Here is a 7638-nt window from a genome sequence, read left to right on the forward strand (position 1 = left end):
AACCTGTGCACTGCAAGCCAGCAGTGCTGATCAACCATTGTGTGTTAGCCTCTGTGTGTACCTGCTGTGTTTCCTACAACTGATTCCTGTTACCGACCTTGGCTTGTCCCTTACTTTCCTTGTTGTTCCAGCCTGCTGCCTCCTTCCTCTTCTCCTGTAGTCTACCGTGAGCGTGGGCTGTGAGACCCTGGGGGCCGCGACCTGGAGCCAGACTGCAGCGCAGTCCATCCTTACCATTAAAGGCTCTGGTGAACACCCGCTGGCTCTTAGACTCCGCGCCCTGGGGAATCTATGCTCTAGCTCCCAGTGGGATCTGTGTCAGTGATCCAGTAGACCTGCTTCCTGAACCTCCCAGGGTTCAATCCACAGCAGTCAGCCATAGGGTCCACTACCTTGCGGTGCACTCCTGATCCCAACGGTGTGCATCTGTCACCCAGCCTCTAGGTGACCTGACACTACACATATTATAACCAACAGAGATTTGTAAATTACACTAAAGATGCCCTCCAGGGAATTGCTGACCAGTTATCCCCCACTTCCTACATGACATTCCAGGACCGGATGGCCTTAAACATGGTGCTAGCTGGGAAAGGAGGTGTTTTGTAAAATCATAGGAAAAAACAGGAACCTGTTGTACATACATTCCTGATAATACTGGCCCAAATGGTAAGGTTACTCTAGCTATAAAGAAATTAGAAGATCTGTCATTGGAGTTGAAGAACTCAGGTATCACAGACCCATGGGATCAATACTTTAGCTGGATGAGTGGGTGGCAGAAGGTGCTCGCCCAGATACGGGTAACGGTATTAATAATCCTGGTTCTTTTAGCCCTGATTGTATGCTGTATTCTACCTTTCGTAAAAAGTTAATGAGCAAGGCTGTAGACAATAGCACACCTACATTTCTCCACCAAGAAGAAGAGGACCCCCTTATGATGGAAGATGACAAACCCTTCACTCCTCTACAGTCACTCCCTGTCCATAATCTCACAATCCTATAGGGTTAGAGGGATAGATAGCACCTGACTGCACCTCTCCAGCTGTATCGAGGAGGGAAGTGAACAGTTGCTGCCCAATTCTATATACAGCCTAAAAGAGTTGCTGAGGAGAAGGGCCAGGCGAAAGTAGGACCTTTAGTATTAGGGACAGAAAAGAGAAAATAGACATTTTAGGGGGGACTGTGAAGGAATGTGATGTAGATAATAATAATCTGAAAATGTCTATTTTCTTATGTGTATACATATTTTTCTCCTTACTCATTATAAGTATACAGGTTTGCTCTGTTCCTATATTTTCTCAAAATGGCGGGTACCCCCTACATCCCACACATCAGAAGAATGCGGAACTGAAGATAAAACCAAGGACAGCCAAACCTCGTTATGAAGATTCTCCATCTTCTTTTCTATCTTAAACAATGAGATGTACCTATTAGACTAACATAGCAATGACGTATTTTTGTGTATAAAACATTAGCACCGCCTTGAATAAATCAGGTGCTGAGCGTGTCTCAGAGTGTTTACTTTTATATGCATGCATAGCCACACTTTCCAATTAGAGACAGCAGCAGATAACCTTGGGCTCGATTGGAGCTCTTAATCATTTCCTTAACAATGCAAGCAAAAACACTCCCTTATCTTTAATTTCTATGCAAGCGATTGGGTACTTTTGCAAAGCGAATTTTCACTGAATTCACTAAGCTAAGGGAAAAGGTTGAAAAAAAAAAAAAAAAAAAAAATTTTTTCTTGCACATGATGGATGATGTTAATGGGGAAATTATGCAAATTTGCACCGTTTATGGCCTGCGTAAGCACAAATATATATATATATATTTTTATCTTCCCTACACACAGTTAAGTATTCTTTGCAAAGTGAAATTTCACCACATTCATTAAGCTAAAGTGAAAACCCTATTGTGTCTTTATATATAGAAAGTGGTACCTTAAAAGTCCTGATAGTAATTTTGTTTCATTCTGTTATAGTGACTAGTTTGGGGTGTGGTATCCAGACAAATTACAAGTCCCTCAATCTGCTTTTAAAAAAATGTAATGCTGCAAACTTCAAAAAAAATTGAAGTGAATGCATTTTAAAACCAAAATAGAATAATAATTAATAAAAGCATGAACTAAAAAAATAAATAAAAAAGTTCAACCGAAAAGCAGGACCTGTTTTTTCTTGATTTTTTTGTATTTTTGTAAAGGAGATCAGCCTGGTAGCAGAGGAACTGGCTCAGTTAAAGCTTAATAAAGCAGTGGGCCCTGATGATATTCATCCCAGAGTTCTAAGAGAACTTCGAGGTATAGTTCGTCTAACAGGAGAAGTTCCCCCATGACTGACGGATAGCTAATATTGTACCTATCCACAAAGTAGATGCTGGCAATTACAGGCCAGCAAGTTTAACATCAGTTGTAGTCAAGTTAACCTCCCTGGTGGTATGATTATGTCAGATATTTGATGCTGAAAGCGGTACAATTATTTTGCAAGGAAATTTGGCGTTTTATATTGTAGGCCTGTAATTCTTAGGAATAACTCACTTAAATCTGTCCAAACAAGAGTCTAGTAGACATCCCAAGTATGATAAAGTTTGAAACACAAAATCATAAATGATAAAATAATCAATAACGATAAATAATTATAACAAAATATAATAATAATAAAAATTATTCAATAATGTAATCAAATTCACTGAAATTTGCTCAGTTGCAGAATTGTTGCTGTCATTACTTTCAGTGTTTGATGACAGATTTCCCCACGAATCACTATCACTCAATTCTGCAAGTGATTCTAATTTATTATCGCTGTTTTTTAGCTGGTCTAAAACCACTTTTGATGTAAAGGGACACTTTTTGGTTGCTATGGACAATCTCCAGTTTCCAGGCAGAAAGAACAGTATTTATAATATAAAACTGCATGCAGAGCACTGGACAAACCACTAGGGACAAAAGGGATGTGAAATAAATTGATACCATAATGTAATCTGTAAGATTACAGTGTACTGTATATGTATTGTGTTTTTTACTTTTTGAATTTGGTGCCGTTCTCCGTCTATCGCAAAGCTCGCAGGGAACGGAGCTCGGCACTGTGATTGATCCGACAGGGGGGGACAGGACAGCTCGCAGACACAGCGGAAGGACATCGCAGGATCCTGAAGACAAGGCAAGTAACTTTGCCTAGATCCTACGATGCGATCCCGAGTGTGGCTCGGGGTTAACGCTTTTGGTACTGAAAATCCACCTCGAGCCACACTTGGGGTTACCGCCAGGGAGGTTAATGGAATCACTCCTGAAAAGAAGGATCATTGATCACTTAAAAATACACTGGACCCAAAGCAGCATGGCTTTACTGAGGGCAGATCATGTCAGACTAACCCGATTTTGACTATATTACGAATCTTTTGGACCAGGGTGGTGCTGTGGACATAGCATTTCTTGATTTCAGCAAGGTATTTGATACAGTTCCACATAATGGTACAAAAGTTGTACATGGTAGGACTTAACCCTTGGATGGTTCAGTGGATATGCAGTTGGCTAAAGGATAGATACCAGAGAATGGTTGTAAATGGGGTTCTCTCAGAACAGAGAGCAATTACTAGTGGTGTACCACAAAGCTCTGTACTAGGTCCTGTTCTATTTAATCTATTTGTAAGTGATATAACTAAAGGTTTGTTGGGCAAGGTATGTCTTTTTGCTGATCCCTGGCTCCTCCGCATGGTGATCTGTCATAAGACAAAACAGAGCTGAGCAGGAGCCTAGAGAAAGCTGCCTGGGGTGAGAGATAGACCACCAGCGGGGGTGGGGATGCTGTGGGTGTCCTGTGCTAGCTATGTCATCTGCACCCCTCTCTTACAGTACACCAGCGACACCCGGAGAAGCTCCATTAAAGCCGCCAAGAGAGCCGCGGAAAGCACAGGTCTGTGTCAGGACCTGAGTTGCTGCTTGCGTGAAAGAGAGCCAGAAAATAGGGCTGCAGATCTGACTTCAGAGAAAGGAGTCGCATCGGTGGAACTGTTAGTGGCGGAGGAGAGGAAATCAAAGAACAGGTGTGGAGGGGGAGGAGAGAAAGAAGAGACCAAAGAAAGGAGAATAGATGAGCTGGACTGCATCGGAGGGGAGAGATTGTCGGGGAAGAGTGTAGCGGGAGCAGAGACATCAGGAACCTGTCAAATGGCGGAGACTCAACATGTCAGGGAGTGGAGGTTGCAGTGGTGCCCCTCCCACTGTGGTGCTCAGGGCAAATTACCTCCCTGCCCCCCTAATTTCGGCCCTGACGCTTGGAATAAACTTTCAGCAGAGGTAGTGAGTAGGGATGAGCCGAACACCCCCGGTTCGGTTCGCGGCAGAACATGCGAACGGACCGAAAGTTTGCGCGAACATTCAAACACCGTTAAAGTCTATGGAACCCGAACGTGAAAAATCAAAAGTGCGAATTTTAAAGTCTAATATGCAAGTTATTGTCCTTAAAAGTGTTTGGGGACCCGGGTCCTGCCCCAGGGGACATGTACCAATGCAAAAAAAGAGCAGTGATTTTAATAATGCTTAAAGTGAAAAAATAAAAGTGAAATATTCCTTTAAATATCATACCTGGGGGGTGACTATAGTATGCCTGTAAAGTGGCGCGTGTTTCCCGTGTTTAGAACAGTCCCTGTACAAAATGACATTTCTAAAGGAATAAAAAAGTCATTTAAAACTGCTTGCGGTTGTAATGTAATGTCCTTTAACATAGTGCACTGTGTTCGAGCGCCAGACACAGTGCACTATGGGAAGCACCACGTCAATACAATCACGAGATTGCAGACGCAGCGCTTCATTTGCGGGTGTTTATCCCGCCTTAGGGCGTTTCCGGAGCGCTGAGTAGCTTCCGCCTGGCGCTATTACTATGGTCGGGCGGTTTGATTGACATCTGAGATTTGATGTCACTTCCTGTTTTCTCTTTCCCATTGCGCCCGGGACAGAGACAACAGGAAGTATGAAGAGCGGACCTCTCCATCGCTTCTGGAAGAAGACATCGCGGGAGAGGACAACACAGTCAGCATTCAGCAAGGTAAGTGCCGCTACTGTGCTGGGGGGATCTGTATTATTTTTTTAAACCTGCTGGAGGTTTTGTGGTTTTCTTGCTGTGAGATACATTTTGGCATGGTTTTCTCTGAGTGCTTGAGCCCGCCCCTGCCTGTGTTGCAAAACATCCAGAGTGAACACAGAGAGAGCTCTGCTGGTCTGATCTGCAGCTGCACACTGGCTCTCCCTCCCGCACTAACTTTGGGCATAACAGCAAGTAGAAGAGCCGTGCCAGTGAGTACACTTGCTATCACACGGATCCAGCCTGTCCCTGACAAAACTCTAGCCCTGCAGCCGCAAAACAGATGCCTCTGATCCTTCCCACGCGCTCCCCCCTCCTCTCCCTGTGCTTGATAATGGGAGGTGAAGTCCACTCCAGCCAGCTACTATCTCTGATGTTAACCACTGCACGGTGCCTCTCTGATCCTCCCCCGTGCTCTCCCCCTCCTCTACTTAGGCTTGATAACAGAGGTCACTGCAATGGTCCTTTTCAGCCTCACAGACTGCACACCTCCCGTCCCTGTTTTCTCTGCATGCCTGGTTGCTGTGAATCTCCCTGAGCTCCCTCAAACACCACAGTAGAAGAGGGGGCACATTAAGGGCCAGTTCACACTGCTGCGATGTCAGACATCACATGTGATTTACACCGCACTGCTGTGCAACTCTCATGTGATGTCTGTGTAATGCAAATTTAGCCATATAGATAGTATGGCTAAAATCGCATTCGGACCAAACTCACACAGGACCCATTTTTTGATCCGCACCAGAATCGGATCACATGGGTGTGCACACCCATGTGATCCGATTCCTGTCCGAATTCACAGTTCGCACTACGATATGCAAACTTTACTGGAGGTGTCATTAACATTGTATTGACACCCCCAGCAGTTCGCAAAGGGCAGTGTGAACTGCCTGCGAGTTGTATGCGATGCATGAACCCATACTGGATTTGCAGGGTTCCCACATCGCTGCAATGTGAACCGAGCCTAAGAGTACCGGTCTTGCTCAGCAGTAGCCTGGCATCACAAATTCTGTCATCACCAATTCTGGTCCTGCTACCCGCACTACCTGCGCCTGCGATTTTTGCGGGGAAGCAAGCAGCGAGTACTTCTGGCTCCCTTGCCAGCCTGGCCAACCACAACTCACAAATGGCTGTCAGTAAAACACATTGGGAAAAAAAAAAAAAAGTCTGTGATTCTAATCTGTGCATGCGCAGTCTGAAGTAGGAGTCTTTTGTAAGTTGGATGTTTGAAAGTAGAGGACCGCCTGTCCTGTACTATATACTCTACAGAAAATTGGGCCTTAGGTGTTGGTGGTACCAGAACACTGTAAGCTCTCACAGTTACTCTTGGTGGGTGCTGGAATGGGCCCTGCTGTGAAATATTATATCAAGAATTGTAATTACATGCCCCTGTTGAACAGGGGCAGAAAAAAAATTGGGCCTTTGGTGGTGGTGTGGTGGTGGTGACACAATACTGTAACCCCTCACTGATTCTGTTGTTGAGCGCAGGAACGAGCCCTGCTGTGAAATATTAGAGCAAATATTGTAATTACATGCCCCTTTTAAACAGGGGCAGGAAAATTGGGCCTTAGGCACTGGTGGTGGGGCCCTGAAACAAAAATGTTCTTAGAAGCTATCAACATGAACATTGAGGAGGAATAGGATAGTCACTCAGCATAACAGGATAGTCACTCAGCATAGGCAGTCTTCAAGGGATCTCACATTCATAGAAAAATTAATCGGTTACATCAGCATCAGGTGCTCGGTAGCTGGTGACCCAAGACTGATTCATTTTTATGAAGGTGAGCCGATCAACTGAGTCTGTGGACAGGCGCACTCTGTGATCGGTTACAAAGCCTCCAGCAGCACTGAATGTGAGTTCAGAAAGAACACTGGATGCAGGACAGGCCAGTAGCTCAATTGCATATTGTGTAAGCTCTGGCCAGTGATCGATTCTCAAGACCCAGTTGTTTTTGCGGTTGAAAAGGTCTCCAAGTCTGTAATTGCCCCTAGGTATTTCTGCATCATGTAAATCAGATGCTGGTGATGGTTGCTGGAACTGATCAGACCTTGGGGCTACGGACTAAAGAATTATCTGAATGCATCGGTCAGATGGCCACCTTCTCCACTGCTCCTTCTGTGACTGACCGACGTTGTCCAGGAGGACCAGGAAATTGTAACCTCCCAGGCTCCGGAAACGCATTGCGCAAACCTATATGCAAGGCCTCCCGAAGAGGTTTCATCCTCTGCTCCCTCTGCGAAGGCTGGATAAGTCCTGCAACCTTACCCTTGTAACGTGGATAAAGAAGGGTTGCCAGCCAGTAATGATCCCTCTCCTTGATACCACAAATCCGAGGGTCCTTTCGCAGGCTCTGCAGGATCAGGGAGACCATGCAGCAAAGGTTTGCTGAGGCATTTAATCCGGAGTCCTCTGGGTCACTAAGGATGACATGATCCACAGCCACCTCCTCCCAGCCACGTATAAGTACATGGGTTTCTGGGGACTGAAAACGATCCCTTGAAAACTGCTGCTGATGCTGAGTGCTAGGCTCCACCTCCATGCTGACACCCTCCTCCTCCTCTTCCT

The sequence above is a fragment of the Aquarana catesbeiana genome, linkage group LG09 (genome assembly GCF_042186555.1).
Source record: "Aquarana catesbeiana isolate 2022-GZ linkage group LG09, ASM4218655v1, whole genome shotgun sequence".
NCBI classification, from domain to species: domain Eukaryota; kingdom Metazoa; phylum Chordata; class Amphibia; order Anura; family Ranidae; genus Aquarana; species Aquarana catesbeiana.